Source organism: Leopardus geoffroyi, chromosome C3, assembly GCF_018350155.1.
Source record: "Leopardus geoffroyi isolate Oge1 chromosome C3, O.geoffroyi_Oge1_pat1.0, whole genome shotgun sequence".
In the NCBI taxonomy this organism is placed as follows: Eukaryota; Metazoa; Chordata; class Mammalia; order Carnivora; family Felidae; genus Leopardus; species Leopardus geoffroyi.
The window spans coordinates 93,664,494-93,684,007 of record NC_059338.1 but is presented as its reverse complement, the minus strand read 5'-3'; the positions used below and the strand labels follow the sequence as shown (position 1 = coordinate 93,684,007).

At 36.3% G+C, this 19,514-nt stretch overlaps 1 long non-coding RNA gene across 1 annotated transcript; it reads left to right on the top strand.

Moving 5' to 3' along the window:
• The first annotated feature begins 281 nt into the window (after positions 1-281).
• Positions 282-2,631, top strand: LOC123586825. The gene is made up of 2 exons (XR_006706972.1): positions 282-569; positions 2,431-2,631. It is a non-coding gene; the product is annotated as an uncharacterized LOC123586825 (long non-coding RNA).
• The last annotated feature ends 16,883 nt before the right edge of the window (positions 2,632-19,514 follow it).

The following is a 19,514-nucleotide window of genomic DNA, read 5'->3' as shown; positions in this document are numbered from 1 at the left end:
CAGGGGGTTTAGTATCATCGCCCACAGGAGAGATAAGTTATCAAGGACTGCTAGCCCAGTGACTATTGTTTTAGTCATGCTCTGTCACCATTACCCCAGATTTTTAAAATTATTTCTTCCCCTTTGGATTTTTAAGACTTCGGAATGTGTCATTTCAAGGCTTCGGGATGCTTTGCTCCACATGGCAATGGAAGTGTTTACTGAGTTTGGGCTGTTTGTGCCCATAAAATGCAGTAGAAATCTGAACTCTGCCTCATTTCCAGAGCATGGCCACCAACTGGCCTCTGCAGGAGTCCATGTGGTTGGAAACAAACACTAAAGTTATTTGGACTTGGAAGCTCCTGGAAAGGGTTTTAAGTGTTCCAGAGGGTGGGAGGCTTGTTTGGCAGATAAGGCCACCGGATAAGAGGCTCTCTGATGAAATTCCGTCTGCACCAAGATGTGGGAAGAGAACTAACATCCTCTCTGCCAGGCCTGGCCCATAATAATTGTTACAGGGGGCTGCCGGCTCCCACCACATGCTGTGAGCCACGTGCTCTAGAGCCATCTGATGTATTTCTGTAACTGAGGTAGGTACAGTGGTTCCCATTTTTGTCTAGTAAGGGAACAGAGGCTGAGAGGGCGAGGTAAGTTCTCTAAGACCACAAACCTAGTCAGTTGGAAAAGGATTTCAAATTCAGGTGCCTCTGAATGCAAGTGTTCTTTGTAATATACTATGTAATATACTTTGTAATATACTAGGCTGCGACATGACTGAGTCACCTTTCATAACCCTTTCATGCCCAGGAGAAAGTTGAAGGGGAGAAGGGGAGGCTAGTATAGGGAAGAGGTTTTGAAGTGGCTGGGAGCAGCAGGACGTGGAGGTGTCCCAGAAGGCCTCCGTGTCATAGGAGCCAGCTCAGACATTCTGCTGTTACGTAGTCAAAGATCCCTGGCAGGTTTTAAGCAGACCTAGGCAGATGCAGAATGGAGAATGGAGCCAAGCGTGAATGAACCGGGGACTCTGTGACCAGCTGGTCAAGCAGAAGGAGAGCCCCAATTAGAAAATGTTGGGAGAGGTGGCAGGAGGGTAGAGCTGAGCAAAGTTTGACATGAAATTGGACGGCAGTGCCGCACAAACCACAAACCCGGACTCCACCTGCGAAGTCACTGACTGGTCAAATGTCCACATAAAAAAACAGCAGAGAAAATACAGCCTTTTGGTTTGAAATTTCCATAAGGATGCTGGTTCTTATATTCTAGATGGGAACATCTTGTTCTTTAACAAATAACATGGGTCTGAAGATTACTTCTCAAATGAGTGGAAACAGTTTTGGGGAAAAGGCTGTCTGTAGCCAGCTAACAAGGATAGCATATTTATCTAAGAAAGAATGATTGACCTATGGTTCCATCTTGAAGCAAATGAGAACAGTTTGGACACCCAACACTTTCATTCACACAGAGTCATGCTTTGTTTAAGACTTACCATTTTTAGTCATTCTGTGAGCTTTTATTCCTCTGATTTTACTAAGTACCATTATCGAATACTGACATAGAGACTTTTTCTGTGTTGATTTGTTGGTTTTACTATGAAAGCTCCCCATGAGAATGCTTTTGCACCTCTTATAATAAACATTGTGTTTATTAAGTTAGAAAGATACTCTTTTGGTTAAAACTGTGACACATACTGATCATTTTGAGTCACGAAGTAATTGCCTAAAATAGTGAATAAATTTCAGATAAGTACCCCCGTAGTTATTTTCTAAGTTGAACACTTCAGTTTTTGATTCACAATACTTTGTTTTTTAAGTTTATTTATTTTGAGAGAAAGAGAGAGCCTGAGCAGGGGAGGGGCAGAGAGAGAATCCCAAGCAGGTACTGCAACATCAGTGCAGAGCCTGACGTGGGGCCCGAGCCCACGAATCACGAGATCATGACTGGAGCCGAAGTCGGATGCTTAACTGACTGAGCCACCCAGGTGCCCCTTGATGAACAATACTTACTGAGCACTTGTTACATGGCAAACTCAGCACAAGAAACTGGGAATACAACAGTGAACACACCAAAGACTTGCCCTCATGCGGACTGCCCGCTAGAATGGGAGACAGATAGAAAACATTTTAAAACCACTCTAAGTTAGTAGTCACTGCTTTAATTGGAGTGGCTGAGAATGTCTTCTTTAAATAAGGCACCTAAATGGACTGAGGGTGCCAGCCTTAACGAGTGACAAAGAGGAATTCCAGGGATGAAGGATAAGTGCAAAGGTCTTGGGATAAGTATAATTTTGTAGGGAATGAAATGAGAGGGGAGAGGAATGGTAGAAAGTAAGAGCAGAGGTACTCAGGACAGGGTTGTCACAAGAGTAAAACCTTTCCATTTTGCTCTGGATGTGATTGGCAGCTTTTGGAGGGTTGTGAGCTAGGGAGTGACGTGATCCAAATTGTGTTTCAGAAGCATCGCTCTGGCTGCTCGTGGTCAACAGATTCGAGTGACACCGAGGACAATCGGATCAGTTTCTGACACTTCGATGAGGCTGACACTCCACTGATTATGTCTCAGGCTAGTGTGATACAACTATTTTTCAATATAGAAAAAGCTGCTTGAATACGAGTTAATAATGATAATGCCAAATGACATTTATTGAGCACGTAACTAGGGGTCAGACACCATGCTAATTGCTTTCTAGATTTTATCCACTTTTCACAATAACCCAAAGAGGTAGCTACCATTATCTCATATATCTCCATATTAGAATGAGTAAACTGAGGCCCAAAGAAACTAAATATTTGCCCGTGGTCACAGAGCTAGAGAATGGCACACCTATGAATCAAAGCCAGGCCTGCTTGACATCGAATCCAGTCTAACAGCTATGCTGTCGTATATATAAATGTATTAAAACACCTACAATAACAACAACTAAAAATCCTGAAGTGTTCAGCTATTCCAAAGGACACTTTTAACTGACATATGTCATATTCTTTTGACCATTTGACAGCATATAAACTTAGTAATCTTTGGCTATACAGATTTTTGCTCATCAGGTATTAATTAGAGGTGTCAATTTTCCATAGAAAAGAAGTTAACTTGTCAGATGTGGAGAATGATAAATTTTTTTTCACTTGGGTTATGTTCGGCATTCCATAGATTTTTGTTCTTCCACTAACTAAATAATTATCAATTTAATGGTAAATGAAGTTTTGAAATGCATAGGCTTCTTAAATACCCATAGAAAAAGAGATTTTCTATTTCTATGTTTTGAACTTTATGTTACAGTTGGCTACAGAAAACAAAAATGATACACCTTACAGAAAGCAAAGCAAAATAAATATATAAATAAGAAGAAACGATGATACAACTCTAAACAAAGATGCTGAATAATGAGAGGTTAAAGCTTCATTCAAAACCTCAAAATTGAGTTTTATATGTGTCTCCAGAGAAATACATTATATGAAGAGTCTAATTCACTATGCAGGGCACAAGATAGTTCTAGCATTCAGTTAGAATAATTTGAAAGAACGGTAGCTGGAGAGGTCGGATTTTCCAAGGGAAGTTAACAAGGTAAGGGCAGTAGGTAAAAGCGATTGGAGCACTAGCCCTCCCTGTTCCCTCCTGTCAGGTAGAAACTTCCTTCCTGCCGTCTTGTGGCCATATCTCTGAGCTTAGGCACCTCCACTTCCTCTCTTGGTTCCTCCATGCTGAAGAGTGGTAAAGACTTATCACTGTTGCTGGTAGTTGGACACATCCTTATCCTTTCTGTTTGTCTTAAAGCTGCCTACACCACTGGAAATGATACTTTCATTAAACTCCCTTTAATTCAACCATTTGAGTGGGCTACCCTATCCCTGACTCATACTCTGGTCTGCTGACTCATATGCCAGCCTTTGTCTCCAACAATTCCAGCCCGTTGTTCCCAAGGTCTAGCCACACTCTCCTTCTTACTGTCCTTTGAATTCATCATCACTTCCATCACTTTGGGTGCCCATATGTGTCCTTTTCTAATTTCAGATTGCTCTTTACTCCCATTTCTACCAAACCCCTATTCATCCTGTAAGAGTGATTCAAGTACCATTTTCTCCACAAAACATTTGACAACTGCCCCCTCACAAAGCCAAACAATCTGTCATTCTTTAATGGGGTGCATCTATTTCTATTACAGTGTTCCCCAAATGGCATTCAAAATTTTCACAATTTTTATCATATTCTTCTACCACCATGTATGGGTAAGTATGCATAAACTACTTCATGCTCCAGTAACAAAAATGGGACATTTCAGTGGCTTAACAAAACTACTCTGTTTTGGCTCCTATAAACTCCTCTCTGGACCCTAACAGAGAATCCTGGAGGGTCTCACCATGGCAGTTAAATGCATCACCTGGGGCATGCCACATGTCATTTTTGTTCACAACCCACACACCAGAACTAGTTGCATAACCCTGCCTTATGCCAAGAGGCAGGCAAGTAAAGTCCTCCCAGGTGGCAGAAAGGCGAGGTGACCTAGATATACGGGAGAGCACTAGGAGTCCTTGTTACTTATCTAGACTTTGAAGAACTTTTTTTTAATCAACTTTTTTTTTTTACTTAAATGAATGCATTTACTGTTGGTGGGAATGCAAACTGGTATAGCCACTTTGGAAAACAGTGTGGAGGTTCCTCAAAAAATTAAAAATAGACCTACCCTATGACCCAGCAATAGCACTGCTAGGAATGGATACAGGAGTACTGATGCATAGGGACACTTGTACCCCAATGTTTATAGCAGCACTCTCAACAATAGCCAAATTATGGCAAGAGCCTAAATGTCCATCAACTGATGAATGGGTAAAGAAATTGTGGTTTATATACACAATGGAGTACTACGTGGCAATGAGAAAGAATGAAATATGGCCCTTTGTAGCAACATGGATGGAACTGGAGAGTGTGATGCTAAGTGAAATAAGCCATACAGAGAAAGACAGATACCATATGTTTTCACTCTTATGTGGATCCTGAGAAACTTAACAGAAACCCATGGGGGAGGGGAAGGGAAAAAAAATGAGGTTAGAGTGGGAGAGAGCCAAAGCATAAGAGACTCTTAAAAACTGAGAACAAACTGAGGGTTGATGGGGGGGGTGGGAGGGAGGGAAGGGTAGATGATGGGCATTGAAGAGGGCATCTTTTAGGATGAGCACTGGGTGTTGTATGGAAACCAATTTGACAATAAATTTCATATGTTAAAAAAAATTTTTTTAAAGTGTAGTCTTCAAAATATGAAAATAAAACTACAGAACTGAAATTTAAAAATAAATAAATAAATAAATAAATAAATAAATAAATGCATTTAAACAGGAAACTGCATCTGTTCATGAAAAGCTTCTAATATATAGTTCACAAAATTTATAACCATAGTGAAACAAAATAATAATTGCAAGACTAATAGTCTACATATTACTTAGGTAGCATCAGTGTACCATCTTTGAGAAGCACAATTCTAATGTTAAAAAGCTAATATTCACTGAGCACCTGGCACTTGGCAACAAGTGTTCTAAGTATTTCGTACATATTCATTCGTTTGATTTTCCTAATAACCTACAAGTGGTAAGTGCTCTTTATTATCCCCATTACACAGATGAAGCATGGCAAGTCCAGTAATTTCCCCAAGGTTGTATTGGTAGCAAGTGGGAGAGGCAGAACATGAACCCTGGCAGCCTGATTCCAGGGGATTCATTTCCACTTAATCTCTGTAATCTGTGGGAACAATAGTAGGGCAGTTGCCTCCCTTGTATCCTTACCACTAGCCATACTTCCTGGTACAAATTATGAGCTGAATTGCATTTGCTTGCTGAATGAATGAATCAGGAATATTCCCCTTCCATATAGTTTCTGAAAAGTAATATACTACTGTTCTTGATTTTTACTGTTAGTAACAGGAAGGAACTTAACAAAAAATAAAAATAAAAATAAATAAAACAAAGGGAAAATTACAGAGTTTCAAATTTCAAAAGTTCCCACCCAAAGTGTTTTCACTAGCAGTGAACCATGAATATTGTCTTATATCTTTTATTTCTTCCTAATTCTACCACTATATCTTATATTTGAGAATCCTGGAAGGCCTCTCTGTACACTTGAGCACTAAGTCCAAACCTATGTTCTGCTTTCCCTTGAAGCCTTTGGGTTTTCTTCCCCCCTTCACTTAGGAATTTTAGAGAAAGGCAAAGAACATGTGGCAATAATAATAGTAATGGCTAACATCTATTAAGTGCTTACTGTGTGCTACAGAATTGATCTTTAAAGTCTCTAGTTAGACCAAATAGGATTCACTGACATTTCAAATAATAGTCATCTATTTTTTTTCATACAAAAAAAGATATGATGCAGCATTTCATCTGAAAAAAAAGGCGGGGGAGGGGGGATATGCAGAGAAATGAGACATAAAATAGCCAGGAATAGTGTCCATTGTTCAGACTGGAAGCCAAAAGAAAGAGTATTATTGGATGTCTGTTGTGGAGGTGGGAGGTGCACATAACAGCCTCAGCTAACAGAATAAAGTGAGAAGTAAGGCAGGAACGAGACATAAAGGAGTTGTAGGCAAAAAAGGGTAAGACAGGGGGATAATGGGAAGGAAATCCCAAGGTCTAAAATGTGTATACTAAGGAATTCTTTCAACTGAGTAATGTTTAAGAGAGTCTCACGGTAGCCACTAGCAATTGAGCAATACAAAATAAATCTTTCTTTTATCTTAAATAGTAGGATTTGATTCTTCATATGTCTTATGACTTGTGATAAGAAAGATTATGTTTGCATGTAAGCATGTCATAAAGAATTTAAAATGTGCAAGTTTTAACAAGATGTTCAGAAATCTGAAAACAGGAGTTTTAATAGGTGTTTTGCAAGTAATATACTGCAAGCCTATATCATAGAGTTGGAGATAGCACATGAAAATAACAAGGTTTATGAGTGTGAAGCTGAGAAAGCTTGTCTTCAGAGAAACTAGCCAGTGACTGATAACTGGGCATATTTTTTAGCACTCTCAATATGAGTTTCAATAAATTTAAGAATTGAGAATCTCAAGTTACAAAATTATTTTTGGTAAAATTAAGTCCTTTGTGAATTAAGCCAAGTTTTGACTCACACAATAAGAAAATTTCCTTGGCAGCAAAGGGGTGAGGGGTAATGATGGAAGATAATTGTCCATTAAACTATTTGATAAAGCTAATCTTTAAGGCCTAAGTGAAGCCCCTTGGAATGTGCATAATTAGGGGCACCTGGGTGGCTCAGTTTGTTAAGCACCCGACTTGATTTTAGCTCAGGTCATGATCTAATGGTTTGTGGGATTGAGCCCAAAGTTGGGCTTCCCCCGATGACAGCAAGGAGCCTGCTTGGGATTCTCTCTCCCTCCCTCTGCCCTTCCCCCACTTGTGCGCATATGTGCTCTTTCTATCTCAAAAATAAACTTTAAATTTTTTTTGAAAAAGAATGTAATAATTAAACTTGTGTTTAAATCACTGAAACTATTTGCACAGTATGCAATAGCTGATACTGTATTTCTCAGGTTAAAAAATGGCTAAAGTGAAAGCATTATTTAATTTAACACAAAACACTAAAACTCAGAGAATTTCCAAATCAAAAATATTGTCACAATCATCCACAGATCAAAAACCCAGAAGTATTTTGAAGGGACAAAGTTTAGTGATGGCAAGACAGCCCAGAAAGAGAATTCCTAGAAAGAGTGGGAGGTCCTCTACTTGGTGCCCCTTTTGTCCCACATTTAGAAAATGTTACAAATGTGGTCATTTGCTAGTGGTAAATGGTATGAAGGAATCAGGTGTTACAAAGTAGGTATTTATGATAGATGGCACTAAAATCTTGTTCTTTCATAATTATTCATGGCCCCAGTATGGAAATCACTGGCTCAATAGAGCAAGTCCATTCTCCAAAATTTCAGGATTTACTCAGGAAACCATAATTCCATCATGGCGTTCATTAAAAGGAAGCCACCATATGGATCTTGTCATAACAGTGTCAGAACAGTTTGCAAACATGAATCAATGAAGCAACCTTGACATTAATAAAAGAGGAAGAAAAGTCCATGGCAGGGTGAGAGGATATGTATAACTAAAGCCAGGAGTCAGACTGCCTGGTCCATGCTGGGATCTTGGAGGAGAAGTAGCCACAGCTAGAGGTGCCGTCAAAGAGAAGAAAGGGTGACAATATCGTCTTTCTCTCCTCCTTCAGCTCTTCTGAAATGATTTGACAAAATCTATCCTAGGCCAATTGGCAAAGGAAGCTGGGAAATACAGTTTTTAGAGGTCAAATCCTATGATAGAGAACAAGTCAAAGGAAAGGCAAATGGGCAATCTTTCTCTCCAAAAACATGTTTTTCTTGCTGCATATATTGTGATTATCCTCAAAAAAAAAATTTTAAACTAAAACATTTTTTATTGATCTATAATTGAAATAGAACATTATATTAGGTTCAGGTGTACAACATAGTGATTTAGTATTTATATATATATTGTAAGATGGTCATCACAGTGAAGCCTAGTTACCATTCCTTACCACACATAATTCTTTGGTATGTGATGGGTACTTTTAAGATATATTCACTTAGCCATTTTCAAACATACAGTACCATATTATTAGCTACAGTAACCATGGTGTACCTTATATTTCCATGGCTTATTTAGTTGATAACTGGAAGTTTGTACCTTTTGACCCCCTTTTACCATTTTGGTGACAGTGGCTTCATACGGAGACAACCTCAATATTATTATGTAAATGAGAATTCTACTGGAAAATGGTGCCAGAACTCAAATGGGAACCATCAAATATCTTCAAAAACTTTCTTTAACATTAAATGTGGAGTAAATCAAGTGTCCTAATGAAAAAGGCTTGCTAAGGCTTAGGGCTGAATGGAGAAGATCAATAGCACTTAACGTTCCTAAGAATTTTCTTTAGATTTTTCTACTGTTTTCTGGGAGTTGGAGCAGACATGTAAAAATGAAACTCTTCTAATATGCTGAAAAAAAGCCCCACTATTTAAAAAAAGAATGAGCATGTAAAAATATGTCAAGCATGAAGAATGGATTTGTAAACATTAGTTCATTTAATATTTACAATGAATTTGATGAAAAAGCATTCGTAGCCCACTTTATAGATGTTAAAACTGAGTCTTAGAGCTTTAAGTGTCTTACCCAAGGTCACACATCTGGCAAATGCTAAAGCCAGAATACAAGTCCAAATCTCAAAGACTCTAGAAAGTCTATACACTCAACACCTAGCTGTAGTGCTAACACATGAGTGAAAAGATGGTGGATTATTATTGGATATAAAAATGTTTTTTTGTTAAAGTGTATGTGACCTGTGTGAGCAGTATCATACTTAACTTTTCATCCTCTGCAACAGCCTCAGGTTCCTTATCTTTTCATGAAGACACTTCCCTTTTTTGTCATAGATATGGGACCTTGTTGGAGGATCCTCAAATTTTATATTTAAAATTATATAGAAAAATCAGTTTTCCCTCAACAAGTAGAACTATGTTGAAAAGGGCTAACAATCCTCTTGCTTGGATCTGTATTACCCATGTAAGAGCCTAGATGTATAAATCAACAGCAGTATTTGGGTACCTATAATCAGACTGAGCCCATAGCTTTCATAGAAAAAAAAACATTGCTTTCTTAATACTTAATGAAGGCTAGTTTAGAATGGTCTCCATGGATATAACAAAAGTAATTACCTCACTAAAAAAACAATTTGGCTAAAAAGTAGGAAAAAAATGAAACATTATTTTCTTCATAATTTGTTAAAACAATATTGTTTTATACTTCAGGAAAGTGAATCTAAATATTACAAGTTCTAAAGGTAAAACCGATACTTCCTAATGGTAATCTTTCTTAAAGTAATTTCTTTTTGTTCATAGACTTTGGCTGAGTATACTGTAGCATATTTTGATGCCCCACAAATGATATCCATACTGAGAATGACATATAAAGGCGACTTCCCATCTCCATTAAAATTTCCTTTAAAATTTCAAGTATTTGAAATATCTGAAAAAATGATTTCCTCTCTAGCTACTCAGCTTTTATTACGGTCTTTCCTTTATTATTTAACAAGGTCTCAATTATACTTGTAACATTGCCTACTGTGACACGTAATAGAAAAGCAATTGGCCTTTCATTTTGTCTTTCCCCTCTTTCTTATCATAGTTTTATGGTCACATAATAATTTGAGCTATCACTAAATTGTGTTTTGAATGTACAAACTGATATTTTGCTTACTCCTTCCCTAGAGTTGTTCATGTACATTAGACATCTAAATACTTTTAAAATAAGCCTAATAATTCCTTAAATAAATCAAATTGGAACCAATACAGACAAATCACTAGGAAAATTATGTAGGTGTGGTTCATGTCTAACCTACAGTCATTATGTTAAATCATGATGTCTGGGGCAGCTGGTTGAATTTATATATTTAACATAAATTTTCTAAGTGACACTTCTAATATGCTATGATTTTACTTTTCTGAAGTTCAAGTCTTATTTCATTAGAATGACTCAAATAACCATACTATAAACTTACACAAATTTTCATCAAATTTAAGGTTTATGGAACATGTCACCTAAAAGATGTAAAAGCTGTATTGTTCTCATTTCTTTTGTGTGTGTGCGTGTGTGTGTGTGTGCGCCTGCTATTTAAAATCAAAAGTCTTATACTTGATAGAAATGGAGGGTAAAAGAATGGATGTGAACATATTAGAAATCCAAATATGAACAAAATTACTTTGTATTCCACTCAAATGACTGGGTCATGTTTTTATTAAACTATTGAGAGAGATAAATTTATTTCAGGATGTGAGTAATCTTTCTGTGAATACAGAATAGTTTATATATTTTCTCTTTAAACTGATATTAATTCAGAGGTTACACTACCTATATTATTTTTCATATAATATTTTTACAAGTGATTGAAATTCAACAGGAAAATGAAATTTTTTACTTAGGTATAATTGATGTCACTTTATAGTTTCAGGTATACAACATAATGATTTAATATTTGTATACACTGCAAAACAATAAACACAGCAAGTCTAGTACCATTTATCACCATACAAAGTTACAAAAAATTTTTTTCTTGTGATGAGAACTTTTACAATTTACCTTCATGGGAACTTTTAAGTGTGCACTACAATGTTATTGACTAGAGTTGCCATGCCATATATTACATCCCTGTGACTTATTTATTTTATAATTGGATGTTTGTACCTCTTGACTCCCTTCACCTTTTTTCCTACTGCCCAACCTCCAACTACCATTCTGTTCTCTATAGCTAGGAGTTTTGTTTTTTAGATACCACATCGAAGTGAAATCATATGGTATTTGTCTGACTTACTTCACTTAGCAGAATTCTGTCAAGATCCATCTATGTGCTTGTAAATGGCAAGATTTAATTCTTTTTTTTACGGCTGAGTAATTTTCCATTGTATATATATTTACCACATCTTCTTTATCCATTCATCCGTCAATAGACATTTACGTTGTTTCCATATCTTGGCTATTGTAAATGATGCTGCAATGAACATGGAGGTGCATGTCTTTTAGAATTAGTGTTTTTGTTTTCTTTGCATAGGTACCTAGCAATGGACTTGTTGGTAGTTCTATCTTTAATTTTTTGAGCCCTCTAGGAACCACCACAGTGGTTGTATGAATTTACATTCCCAGCCACAGTGCACGAAGGTCTCCTTTTCGCCACATCTTCACCAACACTCGTTATTTCTTGTTATTTTGATAATGGCCATTCTAACAGGTGTGAGATTGTATCTATTGTGATTTTAATTTTGCATTTTCCTGATAATTAGTGATGTTGAGCATCTTTTCATGTACCTTTTGGCCATCTGTATATCTTCTTTGAAAAAAATATCTTTTCCGGTCTTCTGCCCATTTTTAAATTGGCCTGGGATTTTTGTTTGTTTGCTACTTAGCTTATGAGTTCTGTATATATAGTGGATATTAACCCTTTAGAGGATATATGATTTGCAAATATTTTCTCCCACTCAGTAGGTTGCCTTTTCATCCTGTTAATGTTTTCCTCTGCTGTGCAGAAGCATTTTAGTTTTGATGTAGTCCCATTTGTTTATTTTTGTTTTCATTGCCTATGCTTTTGCAGTCCAGTCTAAAAAATCATTGCCAAGACCAATGTCAAGGAACTTAGCACTCATTTCTTCTAGGAGTTTTATGATTGCGTTTTACATTCAAGTCCTTAATCCATTTTGAACTGATTTTTGTGTATGGTATAGGATAGTAGTCTAGTTTCATTCTTTTGCATGTATCTGTCCAGATTTCCCAACATCACTTATAGATGAGATTGCCCTTGTCCTCTTGTATATTCCCACCTTGTCCTAAGTTAATTGGCCATATGTGTGTGTGGGTTTATTGCTGAGCTCCCTAGTGTGTTCTGTTGATCTATGTGCCTGTTTTTATGCCAATACCATAATATTGATTACTATAGCTTTGCAGTACAGTTTGTTGTGTTTTTTTTTTTTAACGTTTATTTATTTTTGAGACAGAGAGAGACAGAGCATGAACGGGGGAGGGTCAGAGAGAGAGGGAGACACAGAATCGGAAGCAGGCTCCAGGCTCTGGGCCATCATCAGCCCAGAGCCCGACGCGGGGCTCGAACTCACGGACCGTGAGATCGTGACCTGAGCCGAAGTCGGACGCTCAACCGACTGAGCCACCCAGGCGCCCCACTTTATAGTACAGTTTGAAATCAGGGAGCTTGTGCCTCTAGATTTGTTATTATTTCTCAAGATTTCTTTGCCTATTTGGGGTCTTCTGTGCTTCCTTACATGTTTTAGGATCAGTTGTTCCATTTCTGTGAGAAATGCCATCGGAAATTTGATAGAGATTGCATTGGATCTATAGACTGCTTTGGGTAATATGGACTTTTAACAATATTAATTTTTTCCAGTCAATGATCACGCAATATCTTTCCATTTATTTGTATCTTCTTTAATTTCTTTCATCAATATCTTATAGTCCTCAGCTTACAGATCTTTACATCCTTGGTTAAATTTATTCCTGGGCATTTTATTATTTTTGATGCAATTATAAATGTCATTGTTTTAATAATTTCTCTTTCTGATAGTTTGTTGTTAGTGTATAGAAATGCAACAGGTTTTTTGGTATGTTGATTTTGTATCTTGCAACTTTACCAAATTCATTTATTCATTCTAACAGTTTATTTTTTTTTGGGGGGGGGGAGTCTTTAGGGTTTTGTACATATAAAACCATGTCATCTGCAAATAATGCCAGTTTTACTTCCTCCTTTCTAATTTGGATGCTTTTTATTTCTTCTTCTTGCCTAATTCCTCTGGCTAGGACTTCTAATACAATGTTGAATAAAAGTGGCGAAAGTGGGTATTCTGTCTTATTCCTGATTTTAGAGGAAAAGCTTTCAGCTTTTCACCAGTGAGTATGATGTTAGCCGTGAGATTGTCCTATACCCTTCATTATGTTGAGGCTTGTTCCCTCTATCCCCACTTTGTTAAGAGTTTTTATCATAAATTGATGTTGAATTTTGTCAAATGCTTTCTCTGCATCTATTGAGATAATCATATAAACTTTTATCCTTCATTTCATTAACGTGCATCACATTGATTGATTTGTGTATGTTGAACATCTTTGCATCCCTGGAATAAATCCCACATGGTCATAATGTATGATCCATTTAATGTATTGCTGAATTTTGTTTACTAATATTTTGTTGAGGATTTTTGTATCTGTGTTCTTCAGGGGTATTAGCTATAATTTCCTCTTTTTGTGGTGTCCTTGTCTGGTTGTGGTAACAGGATAATGCAGGACTCATAAAATGAGTTTGGAAGCATTCCCTCTTCTTCAACTTTTTGGAAATATTTAAGAAGGACAGATATTAAATGCTCTTTAAATGTTTGGTAGAATTCACCAGTGAAGACATCTAGTCCTGGGCTTTTGTTGCAAGGTTTCTTATTACAGATTCAATCTCCTTACTAGCAATTGGTCTACTCAGATTTACTATATTTCCATGATTCAGTCTTGGAATACTATGTTTCTAGGAATGTATTCATTTCTTCTAGGTTGTCCAAATTGTTGGCATATATTGCTCATCGTAGTCTCTTATAATCCTCTGTATTTCTGTTGTGTCAGTTGTAACTTCTCTTTCATTTTTTTTATTAATTTGACACCTCTCTCTTTTTTCTTGGTGACACTAGGTAAAGATTTGTTAATTTTTTTTTATATTTCCAAAGAACCTGTTCTTAATTGTATTTATCTTTTTCTATTTTCTTTTTAGCATCTATTTCATTTATTTCTGTTCAGATCTTTGTTATTTCCTTCTGTCTACTAACTTAGGGTTTCCTTTGTTCTTCTTTTTCTAGTTTCTTTGGGTATAAAATTAGATTGTTTATTTGAGATTTTTCTTGTTTCTTGATGTAGGCCTATGTCATTGTAAACTTCCTCCTTAAAACTACTTTTGCTGCATTCCGTAGAATTGGGTATTTTGTATTTACATTTTCATCTCTCTCAAGGTATTTTTTAATTTCTCCTTTGATTTCTTTGTTGACCCATTAGTTGTTTAGTAGCATGTCCTTTAATCTCCACATATTTGTGACTTTTTCCACACATTTTTCCAGTTTTCTGCTTGTAATTGATGTCTAGTTTCATACTACTGTGCTCAGGAAAGATGAGTAATTTGATTTCAATCTTCTTAAATTTGTTGAGACTTGCTCTGTCGCCTAACATATCCATGTACAGTTGACAAGAATGTGTATTCTGCTCTTATTGGATAAAATGTTACATATCTATATGTATAAAGCCCATCTGTTTTAATGTGTCATTTAAGGCTGATGTTTCTTTATTAAATTTCTGTTTGGATGATGTATCCATTGATTCAAGTTGAGTATTAAAAAACTTTACTGTTATTATATTGCTGTGAATTTCTCCCTTTAGGTCTGTTAATATCTACTCTATATATTTAGATGCTCTTATGTTGGGTGTATAAGTACTTACGTACAATGTTATATCCTCTTGTATGATTGACCCCTTTATCATTCTGTAATGCCCCTCTTTATTTGTTATTACAGTCTTTTTTTTTTAATTTGGTTTTGCCTGATAAAAGTATTGCTACTCCAGATATTTTTGGTTTCTCTTTGCATGGAACATCTTTTTCTATCCCTTCATTTTCAGTCTGTGTATGTTCCTAAATCTGAAGTGAGTCTCTTGTAGGCCACAAATACATGGGACTTTTTTTTAATCCATTTATCCATTATATTTCTTTTGATTAGAGAATTTAGTTTATTTACATTTAACTATTTATTGATAGGTATATGTTTATTGCCACATAATTAATTGTTTACTGGTTATTTTGCAGTTCCTCTCTTTCTTCTCTTGCAGTATGATGACCTTCTTTAGTGTTACGTTTAGATTCCTTTCTTATTTTCTTTGTGTGTATCTACTATAGGATTTTGCTTTGTGGTTACTATGAGGCTCACAAACAGTATCCTATACATATAGCAGTCTATTTTAAATTGATAAAAACTGAAATTTGAATTCATTCTAAAACTCTACATTTTTCCTCACTCCCCATGTTTTATGTTTTGTCACATTTTACATATTTTTATTTTGTGTACTCTTTAGTGAATTACTGAGTCTTTTAAAAAATGTTATTTATTTTGAGAGAGAGAGAGATAGAGTGTGTGTGTGTGTGTGTGTGTGTGTGTGTAAGCGGGGTGGGGGCAGGGCAGAGGCAGAGGGAGAGAGAGAATCCCACACAGCTCCATGATGTCAACACAGAGCCTGATGCAGAGCCCAATCTCACAAACTGTGAGATCATGACCTGAGGTGAGATCAAGAGTCAGATGCTTAACCAACTGAGCCACCCAGATGCCCCTCATCATCATTATTTTTGTTGTTATTTTTTACTTATTATTAATATGCCTTTTGTTATTCCAACTTCCTTCTAAGGATAATGCTTTTAAGTAGGAGGCTCTTAGTAAGCTAAGCACCTTAGTATGTTTGGTTGTGCAATCCTGAAGCTAGGAGTCAGAAGAGATACATTTGTCTGCATAGTACAGGAAAAGAGAGGTAAAGAGAAGACAAGAGTGACCTACATAATATAAAATATGACCACTTGTTATGACTCCAAATCTGTTATAAATTCTACTCAACTTATGAAACGTTTCAGAGGAATGAACCTATGGCAGAGACTACTGAGGGGACTGAGTTTTATGTCTGGACTGGATGTAGGATATAGAGACTGAGGGAGCCATGAAAACATAATCCCCTAGAAACGAGAAGAATCATGGAAAATGCCATAGAATATCAGGGTTTTAAAAATAATATGTTATCTAGAGGCCATAAAGGAAAGTATTGCTTATATCTTGTGAGTTTCCAACAGGTGTAAAACTTTGTCTACCTTATCAGCATAGACTCCTTTGTGCTACCTGCATAGACAGTAGTCAATATGTGTTTGTTATAATTCAAACTATATACTTATTGTAAATTTCAAAAGTAACCAGTAACCATTTCTCCCTTTCTCTTTACTAATTTTCTATACCTGTCAATCTGAGGTATTTCTTCCCCTGTCTCAAGCATGTAATGACATCTTGCCAAATTATCTGGATGAAAAATAAAAAATTCAGTCAACTGTAGATTTAATATATTATAAATTAAAATAATAAGAATGCAGTGGTTTGAAAGTATAAAGTATTTACTGTTATTAATCAATCAACATAGATCCGTATACAATAAAACCTATTTTTAATAATTTGCATCTCAGTGCTTTCCTAGTTCTTTGTCTCCTCTCCTGACGTCAATACTAAAAGGATCAGTCAGGCTGTTCAAATCAGCGGAGATTTAAAGCAATGTAGAAAAATCCATAAAAAGGAAACTAAAAACTCCGTACTCGCCCACCTGTGTTTCAGCTGCAAAGCTTCCAAGATGAAAATCAACAGAGAAAAAGAGACAAAGAGAAATGGAAAGAGAAGAAAGATAGTCTATGGAATTGTCCCTTGAATCAGAAATGGAATGCTCCCTGACTCTTTATCAAAGTTCTGCTCCAAAATTATATTGTTCCCTGGTGTACTTTTCTTAAATGAATCAGACTACATAATCCTAAATGAAATCACGCTGGGAAAAATTAAAGATTTTAAAACTTTATCATCTCACTAGAAAACCACTGATCAAGATTAAGCCATTGGTAACTTCTAACCAATATGAAGATTGTTTTACACATTATCTCTGTCAAATCAGTGGGCTTTCTAGTCTGTTAGACCATACATCTCTTCAAAATGAATTAAAATGAAATAATACCACAGGAAAGAATATTAACATTTCAGCAATGCAATTTCTTAACCCAGATGGGAAACCACTTGAGCTTAAAATATAATGAATAAGGAAAAAAAGATGTAAAACTCTGTGCATTTCATTTAATTCCTAACCCAAATTTCCTGATGTGCTTCCTTAGAATGTTTCCAAGTCTCAGGATTTGCTTACGATACATTTTAGTAGAACTATGCGGCCGTCCATTAATCCACGTGCAAATACACAGGTAATAGAGCTGTGAAGTCATTTCTTAAAGCTTCTATGTGGAAGAAACAGAACATGCAAGAATATTCTTATTTCCCCTAAAGAATAAAGCTTCCGTTCTCCCAACACAACTGATTTTCTACCTTGTCCTTCAAGTTCTTCAAGAACGTTGATTTAAAAAGCTCTTGATCACTTGTTCAAGCGTTCATTCTACCTTGTTGTTTAGAATTCTTTCTTATACACTTTAAATGATCATACCTTAAATTAGGCTATTACCCTGTACCCATTCCTTAGGGAGTTAGCAGCTCAGAAGAATCTATTCCAAGATTTATGAATTATCTGCTCATATCTATATCAGTTTTTTGTCCAAAGTGAATGTTAACTTTAAAAATATTGTTTTTGGGGGGGATAATAAGATAATTTTAGACTTTCTTTTTAGACTTACAGAAAGTTGCCAAAGTAGTATGGAAAATTCCCATATACCCTTCACCCAGATGTTCCTTTTGTTAGTAACTTATATAATCACAGAATACTAATAAAAACTAAGAAATTAACTTTGGTACAAATATAGTAACTGAAGTACAGAATTTGTTTGGATTTGACCAGTTTTTCCACTAATGTTCTTTTCTGTTCTATAATCTAATTTAAGAGTCCACATTACATTTAGTTGTCATGTTACTTATATGCCTCCATTCTTTGCCAGAGTTTCAGTCCTGGCTTTTTTTTTTTTTTTTTTTTTTTTTTAATTTTTTTTTTCAACGTTCATCTATCTTTGGGACAGAGAGAGACAGAGCACGAACGGGGGAGGGGCAGAGAGAGAGGGAGACACAGAATCGGAAACAGGCTCCAGGCCCCGAGCCATCAGCCCAGAGCCCGACGCGGGGCTCGAACCCACGGACCGCGAGATCGTGACCTGGCCGAAGTCGGACGCTCAACCGACTGCGCCACCCAGGCGCCCCAAGTCCTGGCTTTAATAACCTTGATATATTTGCTGAGTATTGGTCAGTTATTTTGCATAATGTCCTTCAATTTAGATAGGTCTGGGTTGGTTTTATCTTGATTATATTGCACTTACTTTCAGGGCACTTACATCAGGGGGTTTATAACTGGTGAGGCTGGTCACTTGGTTAAGGTGATTTCAGCCACAGTCTCTATTATAAAGTTACTATTTTACGCTTTGTAAATAGTGCCTTGGGATTGAGAATTTGAGACTGTAAATACTTTGTTTTTGCTTAAATTTTAGCTCACTAATTTTAGCATTTGTCATTGGACCTTGCTTATGGAAATCGGTATCGTAGCTTTTTAAAATTGAAGTATAATTGACACAAAATGTCACATAGTTTCAGGTGGACAACACAGTGATTGAACAAGTTGATACATTATGCTATGTATGCTCGCCACGAGTGTAACTACCATCTGTCACCATCAGCATGAATGTAATACCATTGACTATATCCCCTATGCTGTACCTTTTATCCCTGTAACTTACTCATTCCGTACATGGATCTGTGTCTCCCACTCTGTTTCACCCATTTTGTCCATCCCCCCTTACCCTTCTCTCTGCCAACCACCAGTTTATCCTCTGTATTTATGGCTCTGTTTCTGCCTTTTGTTTGTATATTCATTTGTTTTGTCTTTTAGATTCTGCATATAAATGAGATCATATGGTAGTTATCTTTCTCGGTCTGACTTACTTCACTTAGCATAATACCCTCTAGGTCTACTGTAGCATTTTTAATAGTGATTTTCTATTTCCCTCATCCTTCTATGTCTTTACTTCAAATTCTTCTGTAAGAGAGTATAATCTCTTCTTGTTTGTCTCAGTATGGACTCTTCATTTTATACTTTGTTATAAACTAATATCAATATTTATATTTTTGCTATAGTTGTTCTTTGTCTGTTGGAAGCACTTTCAGGTTGGCCTCTGTGCCCTTTATACCTTCTTCCTTTGTTCTCCTTTCTCTCCTCTCCCCTTCCCTCCCTCTCTCCCTTCCTTCTTCT